Here is a 17,974-nt window from a genome sequence, read left to right on the forward strand (position 1 = left end):
AATGGTTGGTCAACGGGGGTTAACGAATTGCGTGAAGGAGCTGTAGCACTGTAAGGGGAGACACAATGATGCTAAAAGTCTCACATCCTAGTATGATCCGGCAAAGCTCTTATTCCCGTCATGTACTGCTCCGGAGCTAACCCTCATACGGTTACATCAGCGTTGAACTCCACCCTTTATGCCACGCCTCATGACCGGATCCATTCACATATCGCTAACCCCACAATTATTTTTTGCGCGAGGACAACAATTACTGTGTTATGCACATGGTCTTAGCGTGGTTTGTGCAAACCGGCGCTGTAGAGCGTTGTTTGGCGTATCGTCTCTCGTTTCTTCAATTATTTGGAATCGATTGCTTGAAAAGCTACCGGCTGGCGCTTGTCCTCAACACCTGCTATGGGCATTGATGTTCCTTAAGATATACGGGAGTGAGGCAACTAACAGACCAATTTCGAAGGCAGATGAGAAGACCTTTCGGAAATGGTCCTGGATATTTGTAGAGCTCCTGTCGGAGGTAGATGTCGTACGTTTTATCTAACACATTTCAACTCGCATTGGATTCGCACTGACTTAGAATTGTATTAAGATATATCTTAATACAATTCTAAGATAAGACAATTCAAGATATATCTTGGGAAAAGCGACAATATGCCCTGGTAGAAACTGTGGCCGGCGAATGGCGGGGCAGTGGTTGGGCAGTGGTAATGCTTGGTTGGTTGTGGTTGGTTGTGGTCGACTAATGGGCGGTCTCTATGAGCAGTTGAGCCCAGGAATAAGGGCAGATAGTTGGGGTGGTCGGCAATGGCCGTTCATTGGTCGCGGTGGTTGATTTCTGGCAGTTAATGGTCCTGGCCGTCAACCATTAGCCTCTACAACCGTCAACCACCCACCCGCCACTCACATTCCGTAGACATTGTGTTGTGGCCCCCGGTCCCGCCCTCCCATCACCCAATCCACTCTTCGACCTACTCCCTGCCCCGTTCGCGGCCCCCGTACGCGTCATGCTCTGCCACAGCCGCACCGCCGCACCTCCCGAACTGGCGCCCCGCGCAGAGAGCAACGCTTCCTCCTTTAGCAGCCTCTTGTTCCTCTGGATCTAGCCCCTCATAGCAAGAGGCAAGGCCATTGCTGTCCAGCAGGACGACCTCCCCCCGCTGGTACCCTCATACCAGACCGCCACGGTCGCTCCCATTTTCCACACCTCCTTCCGTCATCCTGCCCTGCGCGATGCCTCTCCATCCCGACTCGCCGAACAACTAAACCAATCCACAGGCGCCCTCCCCCCGTAACCGTGTGTTGTGCTGTTACATCCTCACCCGCTGCATCTTGTTCCCAAACATGTCAAACTCGCCTCCTTCGCGCTTCAGGAGCACTACCGCCCTCGCTCCACTCCCCCACCTCGAGGCTATCCATCTACAGTACAGTCCCAAGATCCCCAGCACCATCCACCCTCCGTTCGAATTGCGTCACCCGCGCCTCCTTACACCCCAGTCGGCATCGCAGTATGCCCTCACCACTGAATACTCCACACGCAGATCCCTCACCAGGTACACCAGTTTGTTTGTTTATGGACAACGACAATTTTCTGGATGTATTTGCTCCGATGGGTCGTAATTGGTTTGAAGAACCCAAATGCGAAGACCCACACAGTTAACGTACACGATCCTAAGAATGACCGAGTTTTAACGTATCAAGTTCCGGAGGATCGATATGTTTGGCATGGCATGTCGGATCAGGACGCTGATATTCCTTCCTCATGTCTAAAAGGGTGTTGTACCACTTGTGCACTTGTAGTGAAAATAACTTAAGGGGAAGTTGACCAAAGTGAGGCACTGGGCTTGCCCAAGGAAAAGCGCGACCAAGACTACGCTCTTCTTTTTGTGAGCTATCCGAAAAGTGATATTGAATGCGTTCTGCAAGACGACGACGACGTGAATGTTAAACAATTCCGTTCCTCATTTGAGTCGAGTGGAGTAGAATGAGGCGCGGTCGTCCCAGAGGACAACTGATATCGAAGTTTGGCTACAAGAGCGACGGGATGCGTGCTCACCTACAGTATACAACTCAAGAGGTGCATCAGGCATCGCAATGTAGGAACGTCTGCACTGTTGACCTCAGGCCGTCAGGGCGTAGGGTAGTAAGGTATTTACGGTACAATATGCAAACAAAATAGACAAGCCATTCGTGTCCTCTTGTGAAGTAATCCGGATCTAAATCATGTAATCTCACGAAGCTGTCCTCTCCTCCTGACACATACTGTTTGCCGTCGGGAGAGAAAGATACCGTATTGATAGGCCCGAAATGACCCTTGACGCGTCCGAGCTCCTCAAGACATATAGCGCACGACACCTGGTGCGGGCACTCGGGGGCGATGTAATGCAGCGGGAGGGTCTGCATAGCCGCATGACCAAAATCTGAGTCATCGTTGCCGGGAGGGACTTTCCGATCAGCGGCGGCGGTCTTCTGTGATCTTTGCGGCACTCGCGACACTTGTAATGTCATCGTTGCCGGGAGGGACTTGCCGATCAGCGGCGGTGGTTTTCTGATCCTTGCGGCACTCGTGACACTTGTAGTGGACAGCCGGGCACTGATTATCCAGGGCGATGGCATTGTCACGGAAGATGCGTAGCAAGCCCGGGTAGATGTAGATCGGCTTCGCGGGGCTCTCTTGCGGAGTACGTGGGGGGTGCCTGCGGTAACGATGAAGAAAGGAAGAGAAACTGCCGTCTTCGGGGACGGAGGAGCGATCTTGGTTGCAAAAGAGGTCAGTTGAAAGGCAAGTCCATAAACCGCCCTCCCGCGGTCACTCTGCCTATTCGACCCCTTCTCAGATGGCACTGCACGCCGGACCGAAAACGGCCCAATCCTGACCCCGTCGCGCCTGCACCTCGTTCCTGCCTCGATTCCACACGTGTCATTACCGCCTACCAGTTCCACAGCCGCGCATCAACGTAAAGTGCACACCAGAGGAGGGGAGCTCCCTAGTTCTAGCGCTTCGTCGTGCCTCATCATCATCTGTGTGCCTACGCAGCCTCCCCGTTCTTCGGCTAACGCCATCAACCAGTATTGCTTCTTCCAATTACCTCCTCCACCTCCATTCCTCAACAAAGCCCCGCACCATCAACCGTCTCATTTACACGCCCTTTTTGCATCAGATTGCACCGCCGCACTAGTCCTGTTTGTCCTTCAGCCTCCCCGACCGCCTTTCCCGCTCCTGTTACAAACCAACGCCGTCGCAACTCTCCCTTACCTCCATGCCTCCTGCCAGTGCTCTAGATGCGGGCGCTTCCGACCCGGCGGGCATACTCACTCTCCCCAGCATCGACTCTACCACTTACCCGGACCACTGCACCAGCACGAAGAGAAACAGAAAAGGCAACTATGTTGTCTCGAGAAGAAACCTTTGGAGACCTAGCCAGCTACCTATGCGAAATTCAGATGAAACAATGGCAACCTTCCGTGATATTGAGTACTTGGTGGACAGTGGTACCAAAAAGGAAAGAGAATTTATACAGCGAGATACAGGAATAATCGCTAAACCCCTCATTGTAGAAAGACTTGACGCAATCATGCCTTACGCAAGCTTGCCTGTAGACCTCATGCACCTCTTGTTTGAGAATGTTGCCCCGTACGTTTTACAGATCTGGTTAGGAGAACTCGAAACTGGAGGAGAACATGCGTATCTGTCAAGTGCTACAGTACAGAGAAAGGTTGATGCAATATTGAAAGATTCTGGAACTGGTATTTCCAACGAGTTACGGAGACCTCGAACAATCAAGGAGAAGGGTAGCTGGAAGGCGGACGAATGGCGTACTTTTGTGCTTACAACTAGCCTCGTGGCTCTCCATCAAGTACTTCCTGTTAAAGTGCTCGACGGGTGGTGGACTTTCCAACAGCTCTGCGAGCCTTCGATGCGCCCATGCCTTAACCATGTAGAACTTGACAAAATTTCCGAACTGGCGGTTTCCTTTTTCAAGTACTACTCGGATACGTACTATTGCGGAAGGCAGGATCGTATACATCTGATGAAGTACGTTATTCACCTGCTCCTACACATTGGGCATTCAACAGAGTGCTGCGGCCCACTGGTATGCCTATCTCAGTTTTCATCCGAGCGATACATCGGCGTGGTGAAACAGTCCACTAATGCCCGATATAGATATGCTGAGAGTGTCGCCACGAAGTGGACTTTTCAGCAGTCAGCTTTCATGCTGGCAATCGCTACAAGTACATTTATCCCTCTGTTGGAGACGCGAAGAGATTCTGGATTGTCAGACCAACGCTCTCAGGGCAGCAATATTGGAAGGAACGTTGGGTTTTGGCTGCGTGGTCCGGTTCTGATGACTACTGTGGAGAGATTAAGCGACAGGCTCGGTTTCCAAGTCAAACATCTATTGGTGCGATTCTACGAGTCCAACCAAGGGTTAACTAGGGCAGAGGCATCCCGTCATATTGAAGACAACCCTCATATTTCCTCATGGGATAGGCTTTTTATTCGGAGACCGTCCGAAGGTACAATGAGGAATTACGGAAAGTTTTCCCCGGAAAAACACGGGCGGGCACGATTTTTTTTGCAGCTGAATTCCAGCGAGATGGGTCGTCAGCGCTGGATTTAGACGTTTTCTATGGAGAGGTAATATGTTTTCTTGAACATTGCGTTTTTGACTCGTTCACGGGCAAGGAAGAGGTACGGATACTTGTTTTGGCCAGATGGGTGACTCGTGGACTGCAAATTGGGAGACGAAATCAAGTTTATGCGTCGGGATCATGGGCTAGTTCTTCTGTTTTTAATGTGAAGACTATTGAAGATGTATCCAGCATATCCAGAAACATATCAGCCATTGAAACCCCGAACTTCGCATCAAAGAGGTTTTCTACCACGAGATGTTATTTTGTAGATGAAAGACTTTACTTAGATACTCTGCTTATCACAGATAGTGGGTATGATGGTAGTAACAAAATACTGCGTGGTCTAAGAAAATAAGTGTGCCTGACTATCTCTTCAAACGTTGAACTGGCATACATGCCTGACTGGTCTACAGCCCGCCCTATCTGCGTCAATATTTCCAGTGGCATTTTTTGCTCATGTGGCGTCGTATTGAAATTGTAGTTCGGGAGCTTCGTTTAAGCGAAGAGCAACTACCTCAGATAAATACTTCGGGATATTGCTCTTCGCTCATGGGTGCTTTCGTTTCAGTGAAATATAGTGTATTTAACACGCTGTTCGCAGACTTGAATGCCTTCTCTATTGTGTCCTTCGCCAAGTCGGAGCTGAACCTGCAGTTCCAGTGCCCTCCGTCCGCACCTGGAAGCAACCTCCAGCATCACCCCTCATTCCGTTGTCGTCGTCCAACACCGCAGTGCTGCAAATAGACTTCAGCTACCTCGGACTAGTGTAGAAGTATTTTATCTTCTTGCATTGACTTCTTCTCAGATGACGCCTTGTGCACCTTGACATGACCCACGCATTCTCTCGTTCGCCCACTAACTCATCTCTCCATTGCCCATATCTTCATCGTGCCCTACAACGTAGTATCTTACACTAACACAACTGGCCGTATCGCCTGAGGCAGCTCTTTCTCTACTTGTTGGCGTCGATGCCGCAGAAAGCCCGCTCGCCGCGGAGCGCCCGCTGGTACCGCCGCCAGCATCACCGCTCATTCCATTGTCGTCATCCAACACCGCAGTATCGCACATAGCCTCGAGCGAACCAGGGCTAGTGTGCAAGTATTTTATCTTCTTGCGTTTGACTTCTTCTCAGGTGAGCCCATGCGCACCTTGCTCTGACACATGCATTCTCTCATCCACCCACTAACTCAGCTCTCCATTGCTCATACCTACATTGTGCCCCACAACGCAGTACCATGCACTACCACAACTGGCCGTACCGCCTGAGGCAGCTCTTTCTATCCTTGTTAGCCTCGATGCCGCAGAGAGCTCGCTCGCAGCGGAGCGCCCGCTGGCACCGCCGCGCCCAGCCAAGATCCACAAAGGGCACGTCGAGTGCAAGCGTGGCGTGTTCAAGTACTCCAGGTGCCCGTCCGTCTTATGCCTGCGCCGCAACCTACTCCGCCACTATGTACACCCTTGCGTCTTGCATCGCGCACCCCTCCTTCCCGCCCATGCTAACACACACAGAAACCGCCCGCCCCCGCAGTGCACTATCCACCAGGCAAAGCGCTCGATCAAGTGCCCTCTGCCCCCACATGCGCCGCCTCCTTCGTTCCGCGTTTCGACATCGAGACCCACCCGCAGACGCGTGGCGCGCCTAGAAGCCCTGACGGCTGCTCGTTGGCAGACGGACCGGAGGCGGAAAGCGAACGGCCGCCCACAAGTGTGCCGCCACCAGCCAAAGACGAAGCGTCGGGTATAATTGGAGGCAGGCGCGTTAGACATGCCCGTCCAAAGGGTCGAGTCCGCGCAACAGACCGGCGTGTGCCGAGGCACCATCACACCGCCGACTCCAACCCGCCTGCAGGCACACCTGCAAGACGCCTCCCGCCCTGCCCTGCCACACCTCGACACCGCGCCAGCTTGCCGCTGCCCTCCCATGTCCCTCACGCGAGCGCGCAGCGAGTTTGGGAAGCGCGCTGACTTCGGCCTCCTTTCCGCGCCGCAGTGCACGACTTTCGCCACATGAGACTTAATTGTCTAATAAATTGGAATGCTTATTGCCCCAGAATTCGAGGACGGTCGCTACGCCTGGCGATATTGCCGCTGCCCGACGCGGTGTACATACTTGGCTGGAAATTGCTGCTGAATGCTGTCCTCGAAAGTACACCATCTGCCACAATTTAATTGGACAACTTGTAATCCAGGGGAGCACTTGTCAAAATGCTATTCAAGATACAGTATAGTACAATCGATACACTGGGCCAAATGACATAAGTTTTTTGTGGTTGTTCTTCTGACACTTGTCACAATCTCACAACGCTCTCTGTCCAGTATGACATGAACAAATGTACGAACATGAATGGAAAATGAAGCCTACGTACATAGAAATTACCATTCGGTAGTGAGGGACAAAACATGCGAGCGGCGGGCCAATGGTTGTCCATTGAGCACGAGCGGTTGTTCGGTGGACGTCCATTGGCAACGACGCCTGCCACTCAACCGCCAGTGCCCAACCACTGAACAACCATAAATGGCCAGTGGTTGGTGATGGTTGGCTTTGGTCGGCAAATTGTAACCAACCAACGACCTCCATGCACCAACCACCACGCCGCCAGAGTGGTCAACCACTGACCAACCATTCAGTGACCATGTTTTCTACTAGGGATGACTCAGGAACACCACAATGTTTTGTATCAATTGATGGGACTGACTGTATGATTATGGAGCCGAGCCCATTCGACCCGAAGTGGTTTTCGCACAAGTTTAGGGGACCTAGGTTGAGATACGAAGTTGGAGTTTGTATCGCAAGTGGCGATATAGTCTGGGTCCATGGACCATTTCCGTGCGGGATATATGCAGATCTCACTATCTTTAAGATGGGCCTGAAACGTCTCTTATCGAATGGAGAGCGGGTGCTTGCTGATGGGGGATACCAAGATGATATGGTGATGGGGCGAGAATCATTTCCCGGCGCGCAGAAAGCGTTTTATGCAAGATGCAGAGCTCGCCATGAGACGGTTATTCGTCGCTTTAAGCACTTTTTCTCCATAGGCCATCGTTTTCGACACGATATTTCGCTTCACTCTATATGTTTCCATGATGTGTGTAACATTACGCAGTTAATGCTAGAGTATGAAGATCCTCTGTTTGAAATGTAAACTACTTTTAAAGTTGTTATATTGTGTCGTCATGGGAAGTACAGTTTGAATGCTAAAAGATCTCGACAACTTTTTAGCATGAGTACATGCCCTTTGTGACCCGAGGGTCAGATACAGAAGTCTTTGGATATCTTCCAAGGATGGAACGCTATGCTCTCATCAAAAATCTCTATATTTTGAGATGTTTTCGCTTTCTACGTTATATGGCGTAATATGGATTTTCCCGCACGCTCACGATAGCGGAATGGTGTAACAGTTGCCCCTTCAATTCGGCAGATTTTTAACGCGACATGTGGCAATACAGTATCATTTTGCAACGCTCTCTGCCATGAGACAGCTTCTACGTGGACTCCGTCATCAAAAAGGCCACACTGTCTTAAGCTGCTCAAGTTTGCGCGGCAATTTCCAACTGGACCTACAGGAGGAAAGCACGCTCTTTACAATGAGTCCATGATGGTATAAATCCGGTGTGCCGACTTGCCAATGTAGACTCGTGACTGGCACGCAAGAGGTTCTTCGTTCCACATCCATTCTTCAAAATGGAAGACCATAAACAGGGGTTTCTGGTAGATCGGTTTCTAGTGCAAAGATCGTTCTTTTCTTTAGTTATGTTATAAGCCCACCAAAAGTTGCTTAACCATTCTGCAGTCATTGAAAACACTAGACAATAAGTAATGGGGGCCCCTTAGGGGTTCTGCAAGTATTTTAGCGTCTTCTGCTTGCATTTTGACCCAGGGAGGTCTCTTGGTGCTGTTGTAGCCCTCTCCGTGACTGTCACGCCATCACGGTAGCCGGTAAGTGTATATTTAATATGAAAATTTCAACTAAATACTGTACATTGCAGCGCGAACCTTACGTACTGGACGTCGTCTTTGCTAGTCTCTTGTCCGGTCGTCGTCTTTATTGCCTCTTCCATTCCATTACCGGATGCCATATCCACATTTCCCTCATCGCTGTCGTCACCGATCGTATCTGCACCCACCTGCGCCACTTCCCTATCTCGACAGAGCGGTCCTGGAGCCGAAAACAGTCGAGGCCTGAACGAATAACGGTCAACCCAGTGGCGGAGATGTTTATGAACCGGAGTATAACTTTCGCATGCGAAGGGCTCATCATTTTTACAGCGATTTTATCACACTCGACATGATGAACGACTTGAATTCACATCGACGCGATCAAACGCCCATCACTACAAGTCCTGAATTGACGCGGTTGGATACGGCTGCTGTCGCTGAGGCGCGGCGGTCGGGGGCTGATGGCAGATATTTCGCTTTTGGAGATGGCAGCAGTGCTGGTGGTGGCGGTGGCGGAAGCAGCTAGTAAGGTTTTTTGCCCTCGAGAGTTAGATGTTGTGTATGTATTTATATAGACTCGGAGCGAGATTTGCCTATGTACCGTAGGTAGATATTACTTCGGGGGCAATCCTGGTCGTCTTTGCCCTCCCACAATATACGAAGATGATGCAACGTTTTCTCGTTGTTCAAAAAGTCATTTCCACGTTTATATATGTCTGGAATGCTGTATTTGACGTGCTACACACATAAGTCGAACTAGTAGTCATCTGAACCCCAACCATCTTCAAGTTATATCTACCAAGCATGAAGGCCCCCTTTCATGGTGCCAAATAAGTCGCATCTGCAGTGGCAGTACTCCCCGACCGACTTCCTGACTGCTCGCTGACAGGAACACCGTCCTGTCACTTCTTAACCCCTCCTCAGCTTTCTCAATTGCTGGTGCAACTCATCTTTCTCCAAAGTTAGAATAGCGAGTGCCATTTTCGCCTCTCGCAAATCACGCACGACATCTGAATAGACGAGCTCCCTTGAAAGATTTACCTCCAGATCCCCTACATCTCGTCTCAGAGCTGTGTTTTCTGCCATCAGTTTTTAAGAGATTCTGCGTCTTCTCCATACCGGCTGTCCTCTAGCTCCCGTTCAAGCGATTCCTTGTCTTGAAGAAGTTCATCGTTCTGTCGCCTGAGCGCTCGATTTTCCCTACGCAGCTTGTCACACTCAACCCGTGATGGTCCTGCCGTGTTAATGGCACCGACGTCCGTCTCAGTACTTCTAAAATGACTGCTGTATGAGGTTCCAAGTGACAAGTCAGTCCCTGAAAACACGGTTCTCGGTGACGCAGATGGCTTGCGTTGTATCTTTGACTTCTGTACAGGATCTCCAGGAGCGGGTGTATTCCCTTGACGATTAAGATTCGAGGGGTTTCTCAAGTATTGCTGCGATTTAGGTTGCGGTGGTTGCACGTTAAGGGTAGCATCGTCAACACCGATGTCGTCTAGAGAATCACCGGCATCGATTTCCGACCTTCGTCGTCATCTCCGACCGTAGATGACTGGTCATCTGATCCCGGATCGTAAGAGCCGAAGAGGGCTGTGCCGCGAGATGGTTTCCTATTTTTTGCCTCTGTGAGAAACGTAGAAACGACGCACATGGCGATACGGCCACCACAGGAAAGCGGGGCGCCCACGCGCTTCGAGTATGACGGAATCTCAACATAATCGGCAAAAAGGAGCTTAATCTTGCCGATAATCTTACCACGCTGAGAGTTCTGACGAACGGCAAGCCTGTAGACTTTGTCTTCGAAGTTGGAGCCCTCCCTCTTCTTGAAGAGAGTGACTTCTTGTGAAAGAACTTCGCCTCCGAAATGAGCGATGCGAGAAGACCTGTCACTTTTTGCAGCCTTCATTAACATAACCTTGGCTCCCCGTTCCCAGGTAACGACAAAATCACTTGACGCTATAATCTTGTCCGCGGACTCGATGTGGAGGTCGAACCCCAACTTGTACTCGAGCTTGTTCAAATTGCGCATGGAGCTCACCTTGCCGATGAGCTTTGAAGAAGAGCGCTTCATATTGTGATGGGAGGGTGAGACACTGCGAATGGGGAGAGGGCCAGGGGAGCTTGGCTGGGGATAGAGCAGGGTGCGTATAATAATAAATGTTGGCAGGCTGGGGGGAGGTGAATGAATTGACGGGGGCCGGCCTATCGTACGGAACAGCGGAGTAAATTAGAGGGTGACACAACGCACAACGCGGGCAACGATTGGGTGGGATGCGGTCGGATCAAAGCGGCGGATCGAATCCAGCGCGTGGACGTGACACAACTCTGCTGATGCCGCGCTAAAACCCCACTGCTCGCCTCGATCTTGCGCTTGCGGTCTTGCAGGACGGCGGCAAGCCCGCTTGAGAGGCTGATAGGCTTGGAAGAAATAGTGGCCATCTTCTTGATGCGCCCGGTGACCTGCTCCTGGAAAGCCCGCACTGTGGGCAGGTCGCAGCACACGGGCGCGGTCGCGTCGCGCGGCCACTGCGCCCCGGACGTGAACGGAAACGGGCCCGAAGCCAGCTTCAACTGCGTCGCCTGGTTGATCTGCCGCTCGTCCAGGATCACGCGCGACAGGTCCCAGTCCGCGCTAGCGCAGAGCGCTTTCGAGCGACCCGTGGCCAAGCGCTCGCGAGAGGCCCGCCCAAACGCGCTTTCAGCCTGCCCGTCCTTGCGACGCTTCTTCATCCTGACCCCCTCCCAGCTGCCCCACCCTGGCAGCACTTCTGCGCCCAAGTCCACAGCCTTAGGGGAAAGTCCGTCCGATTTCACCCTCCTTCATCGCATGAAAGTCTGGCTTGTCAGTACCCCCTGCTCCGAAAAATGCCTTTGCCACTAGATTCATCCGTACCATGTCGTCATCTCACTCTCCTCCTCAGCATCATCGCGTCTGACATCCGCTTTTGTTTCCTTCCTGTGCGTCGTTGTCTTTGCTTCCTCGTCGTTTTCATTTTTGAACCTCGTTTCTTGCTTGTAATCTACTACCGAGGTCGTCGGTGTTGTCCCCGTTCCGCTCCTCTTGCACGTCTTCTTCCTATTCTGCTGCAACGCAGTAGGGACCTAACTGAGAGCTGAGAAAATTGACAGCAGAGCTGTGCTTACTGATTGCACTAAGTCGTGATTTATTCTTCGTTGTCAAGGCGGACCATTGACAGATGTCAAGGACTTCAGACAAAAAACATCCTGCACTACCTAAAGAGGCCAGGAAGAAACTTTTACATGCGGGCTGATCTCGCTACCATCTTCCAGCATGTGAGGGAGCAGTATCCCGGCTCGCCATTCGCTGGCTCGCTCCACAAATCCAGCTTCTTTGCCGCAGTGCTCATCCATACCTTCCCTGCACACATATCATGCAGACGTCCACCGCCATTCGCATCACTCGCGCACGCCATGTTCCCGCATTTCATGTCAAACGTCAGCTCATCATCACTGAGAACTGCGCAGATGGAGGCTGCTGCGCATCTAAACCCTCTGGCAGCTGTCATCCTCCGACCCCTCCTCTTGCGCATCAATGGCAAATTTCTGCTCGAAGACATTTGATCAAGTAGCTGCAGGAGTTGCTGATCCGTGTCAGCATCGCCGTCGGCAATCTCCATCTTTTGCTTCTTCGTAGGCTGCTCCGTCTCTTCCCTTTCGTCGTCTTTGCCGACTTTTATTATATCGCAGCCATCACGAATTGCGCTCCTTGCTCCTTCACCGCTGCCTGGCTCAACATTTGCATCGATTTCGCTCGCATTTATCATGTCGTCATCACCAGCGTGGCTCTCTTGTTCAGAAACGGATCCTAAATGGGATGAGACCTCGGCTTTTTCAGGTCCTTCGTCGGAGGAAGACTCCGGCAACGTGTTTTTGCGACGCTGGAGATGTTTCTTCGCTCCTTGCATCATCTTACGTTTCTCTAGAAGCTGCAAAAGCAGCGGTGCGGATGCGTCAATACAGTCGAAGTCAATGTCCGTCATTACAGCAGGAGATCCGAGTTCAAGCGCAGCAATCCCGGCTGTACCTGTTCCGCACATGCAGTCGTACCAGAGCCCGCCGGGCTTGCAGTACGCAAGGCCCAAGTCTTTCAGGAGGTCTATCGACTTCTGCTCAGGACGAATTTGCTTACGGCGCCGCGAGCCGCGCGGCGCACGGAGCCCAGAGGTCTGAGTGCTGTAGACGTCGTCCGTATCGAGGTATCCCTCAAAATAGGAGTTCCACAGGAACTTACCCGAAAAGGGACGGACATGGTCGATAATATTCACTGTTCGATCTCGCGTCGTATGTTTAAGATATGAATAGGGCTGGTCCAAATGCGTAAATCGATCGATGCTTTTGTAGAGCACAAGAACCAGTTCCTGTCCGTTATCCGGTCTCATCATCTTCCCAGGCGCTCGTCGTCGAAGCACTACTTCCCTCTCGATGGTAATTGGTATTATGTTGAAGTAAACCGGACAACTCGAGCCCATGTTCTGTAGCGTTGTCACAATTAGGACATAGGTCTGCCATGAACAGAAAAGCAGTATATTCCCACGCGTTGCACAGGCCTCTGCTGCATGAGTTACGACTCGCTTCACATCTTCCGCGCTAATAAAGTCTCTAGTGCCCTTTGATACGCCAATATTATAGGGTAGATCGACAATGACGAGCATTGCTCTGCCTCGAACATGATCTCCAAAGTACGATTTTGATGAGAATAATTCGAACGACTCGCGGAACATTTCGATATTCATGCAAGAGAGCTTTTCTCTTGCTACAGCGGATGCTTCGATGTTGAGCACCTGCTTCCCTTTCGGTAGGGGCATCTGTAGAGCCGTGGGTGAGCCTGGAGTGTTTGGATCATTGGGTAATCCCGGCGTATGTGGAGCACTCTGAACATCGTAATCAGAAAGGGGGCCTTCTCCATCAGATAATTCAGGCTGAACCGGTGCGGGACCACGGGTTTCGCTGTCGCCCATTTCATTTTTTTCTGCGACCCCGTTTCGAGACACCTGAGCGACGTTAGTCCTTCCCTCAGCTACGCGGCATCTTGTCGCGCTGTCCTCCCCCCCCGCCCGTGCCGCCTGCAGGAGTGCGGGCGGGATCATGTGGGAGGTGTCAGCAGCTGTTCCCTGGTCTGAAATCTGCTCTGCAATCAATTTGTCTGCCGCGCCAGTGTTCACCATATGCAGCAGCTCGCGACGAAATTCACCCGTCGGGGTTTTCTCTGGTACTGTACAGTTCTCGTCCACTGCCTCGAGGCCAGCATCATCGTTCACGTAGACATTGTAGCCCAGATAGCCGAGTAGCCGAGAAATATGCGCGGACGTTACGGCCATGGCAAAGCTAGCAGCATCCACCTGTGATTTTGTCACCGCCCCGGTATCTTTCTTGAGAAATTTCACGCGCGTAATCAATCTCTTTTGTTGTAGGCTAGTCAGCTTGTGAATCCCAGTTGCCTTCGTGTTTGAAGACGTCCAGAGATTTTCGTATCCGATCTCCGTCATCACGCTCTGCATGAGGTAGAGCGCCGGCCAATGAAACTTCCGTGCAATCTGCAGGCGCTGCCGAAATGTGTTCTCAGATTCAAATCCCTGAGCGGGAGAAGACGCAAACTTGGAATTGTCCGAAACGCGGGCATAGGCTGCTGCATCCTTTCTGCGGCCATTACTGGCAAGAGAATGATACATGTCCATGGCCCGTCGCACGAGGTGTAACTCTCAATCTACAGCTCTGACTTGGTCGAGAAGGTGCTTGCCAGCCACAAGCATATCCGCGTAGGTGAGCTTCACGCGATTGGATGACGCGGCATTAAGCATCGTGCCCAGCATAACCATGGAATGCCTGCTGCACGTTCGGAGCAGTCGGGCTTGTGGCCGCATCTCCTTGAAGTCCTTGCGATCTTGTGGAGTGGGAGCCTCCTCTGCCAGCATAACCAGGGCTTCGAGCAACGCGGCGCCATCGCACACACCATACCACACATTTCCCGTCTTTTCCCCCTCTTGGATTGCGCGCTCGGCGGTTGGGTCGTCAACGGCCTTGCCGGCTTGAACGAGATCCGACGGCAGCGCCTTGTACACAGTCAGGGCCGCGGAAGCTGACACAAAAGACAGAGTTGAGATGCTGTGGGCGAGCGCACGTACACGAGATTTAGAGACAGCGCGAATGCGCGCACCGGGCACACACCTCGCCGGGTCAACGTGCACGAAGCCGTCAAACATGTCGGCGAAAGACATTGCGCTCTCGGCCTCATGACCATCACCGGCCGGCGGGCTTTCCATTTCGCCGACATCGAGCAGATGTGCGATAAATCTAGCAAATTGCTTCTGATCGTAGTCCTCTGCAAGCGAGCTGCTGCGCGATGCGTCCTCACTCGATGTTGTAAAGGATCCAGTGCCATCAGCACAGTGAGATGACTCAGCTAGGCTGAGTTGGCCTGCTTCATGCGAAGCAGGCCAGCACAGCCTAGCCGACGCTGATCACCACGTGACCGTCGCCACGTAGAGAAGTTGACGTGTTCATCAGCTCATATCCCTATCCCCATAACACTGTCAGCAAAGAACGAATAAACGATACTCGGTGTTTGGAAGAGGCAAAAATATTAGCCAAGGCAAAGAATATCGACATTTCGGGATATCATACCCTTACTTACAGCGATCTGAGAGTTATGACAGTGTTTTTTTCCGAAGTTTTACGATTTCCTTCTGCCAACAAATATATTTGGACCTCTTATGACCTCAATAAACATTATCGGGTGCTTGCTGACAGTGGGTTCAGTCTTCGTCAATCGAAACAACGGCAGCGTGGATTCCGAGCGAAGAAATGTAAACAGTGGACAGGATTGGGCTCATGCATCTGGGAGGGATCCTCGCGAGCCAAAAAGTGTGAAAGTTGAGTTCGAGAAAGTTGGAGTGGAGCATTGTACACAGAACATTGGGAGCCATATATTTAATCTTTCACCCTTCCCCCTTCCTAGCCCCTCTTTACTTTTGATATTCAATTTCCAAGCCTTCCGTCCCCGTCTCCGCACTTGGTGCGTTTCCGCCGCTATCGTCATTCCCTGGTCGCCTTCCAATGCGTGATTTGCCGGTGACGGCGTCCCCGAGCACCCACACATTCGCTTGAGCTTGGCGACCAGTTTTTCCGCCTCGCCTTCCTCCATTCTGCGCCGCGATCCTGACGTGCGTTGCTGCACTTGATCGATCTCCCGACATCTCCGTTTGAAGATGAGGACTGATATGGCCTACCTAAGCAGGATTCCATGTATTATTCATAGGGGTATTTGTTCGTTCCCTCTCACGGGAAGTTTGTATGCGATTGCTGGGGATATACAACATCTCTGTCACCCGTTTATAGTTTGCCGTGAACTGACAGATGTCGACGCATGGAGACAGTTCAAGCAGGACTAATGTGCTGAGCGAGGTGTGCATATAACAACAACATGGAACTGGATTTGAAGATAACGACATGAAATCTCCCTTTTTATTTCTCTCCAACTCATAGTCAACTTCGGAGCTCCGGGCACCATTTTCGTCATAGAAATCCGTCTCTTCCTCCCACAAACCGTTGTAACTATCATCCGCAAATCAAAAAACCGCCATCGACGTCGTTATAACGCCGTGTGCAGAGTCTGAATATTCATAAACTGCACTAAATCTCCGCGAAAGCCTCGGTCCGTCATTTTTAATCCATGAGCGCGCTGCCGAATACTTTCTATCCTCGCTTGCTGATCTAGCCACCAGCATCTCGAGATTCACACGTGACTAACGTCCTCGATATTTCTTTTTGTACTTTCACTGGGAGCTGCCCGCTCCGGAGAAGCTTAGGAAATTTGCAGAGAACGGAATCGACATAGATTTCGTCAGCATCGCCAACCGCAGGGCAAAATTTAGCTGTCAGCTCTGCGACTCCATTTTCGGGTTCCATCCATTGGACCCACAACACCGCGATGCGTTGCTCTTGCCCAGGAACAGGATTGGTCTTTTTCCTCTTCACTATCGCTCCAATCCAGAATCTCCCGAACTTGAGCTGGGTGACGTGCGGTCGGACCACAACAAGATCTCCCACATTGTACTCCACGCCCGCGATCGGTATCTCATCCATGTCGAAGTCAGGCTCCTCATCTTCAGAGCCTGGCGAGAGCGACTCTCCGCATCGCCCATCAGGCAGCCGTTCTCTCATGTATACTGCATCGCGTGTGTAATGCCCGTTCATCTCTGGACAAGTGCTTAGGTTCCAAGGGCATGGAACTTCGCCACCAAGTGTCAGTCTTGCGATGAGAGTTCTAAGAGCTTCCATGCTCGCCTGGGAACCGATCCGACGTTCAACTGCCTGAATGCGTCGCGTCATCCTGTGCGCGTCTTCTGTAGTGCTCTTCTTGCGTACAAGAGGAGGAATTGTCATTTTTCGTAGGTCCAAACTTAAGCCTGGGCGCAGAAACCCCCCCGGCAGCCCAGAAGACAGTAGAGACACGGAACTCTGCGAAATTGGCCAAAGCTTGACCTCACACGTAGAGGCACCTGCTGCGTCAACTGTGAATGAGAACTCGTGGTACACAGTAAATCCACTGAGCTCTGAGGACGGTCGAAGAAGCCTATTAACCTCGAACAGAGCTTTCGTGTTGATAGTTGAGTCAATATGTGATATGATCGGCTGTGGAGTGAAGCTCTCCCCAAGCGCGGCATGTAATTCAGGAATAGTGCATATGTTCTTATCACGGATGCCTGCCCCAGTCCTAGAAAACATCTGATCAATGTCCTCATGAGTGTGACCTTTAGGCAGATAACGTGCCACCACTTTTTTGAATACTCCTCGAACGACAAGCAGCTCAAAATACCCATGAGTGAACGAGTTTTTGTTCTCGCGGGTGCAGTTGTCGAGTTGAACAAAGAGCACGGGCGGTAATATGAGATCCAAGGCTTGTAATCGGTTACTCTCGGACGTAATAACTCTGTGAATCACCTCGACTACAAGGTTGGATCCAGTTAGATTGTAGTCCTCCGCAGTGAACAAAAATGCTCCCGCACCAGCTGACTTCCCTCCGTGGTTCAGTACACCAATGAGATGTATGGGAATACCCAGCCCAATTGAAGAAGCCTTCGATTTGCTCGCAAAATGTGGCAATGCGTACTTCACTTGATCAGCGCCGTCTACAATCAAGGAAATCGTCCTGTCAGGGCGGAGCTGCGCTTCGTCTCTTGTCGCGTAGTACATGGCACGACTTGCACGTACGAACTGGATATGCTCGGACCGTCTCCGCAGCGTATCCTCTCTTTGCTCCGCGGTCAGAGGTCCATCCAAATCTTCGTCAAACTCGACGCATGTATCACACCTAGCAAACCCGTGCAGTCGTCTCGTCTTGATCTCAGGTGCAACCTCCTTCCAGGTCCGCACGAAGTGCGTGTAACC

This window comes from Chondrus crispus, genomic scaffold (genome assembly GCF_000350225.1).
Source record: "Chondrus crispus Stackhouse genomic scaffold, scaffold_13, whole genome shotgun sequence".
In the NCBI taxonomy this organism is placed as follows: domain Eukaryota; phylum Rhodophyta; class Florideophyceae; order Gigartinales; family Gigartinaceae; genus Chondrus; species Chondrus crispus.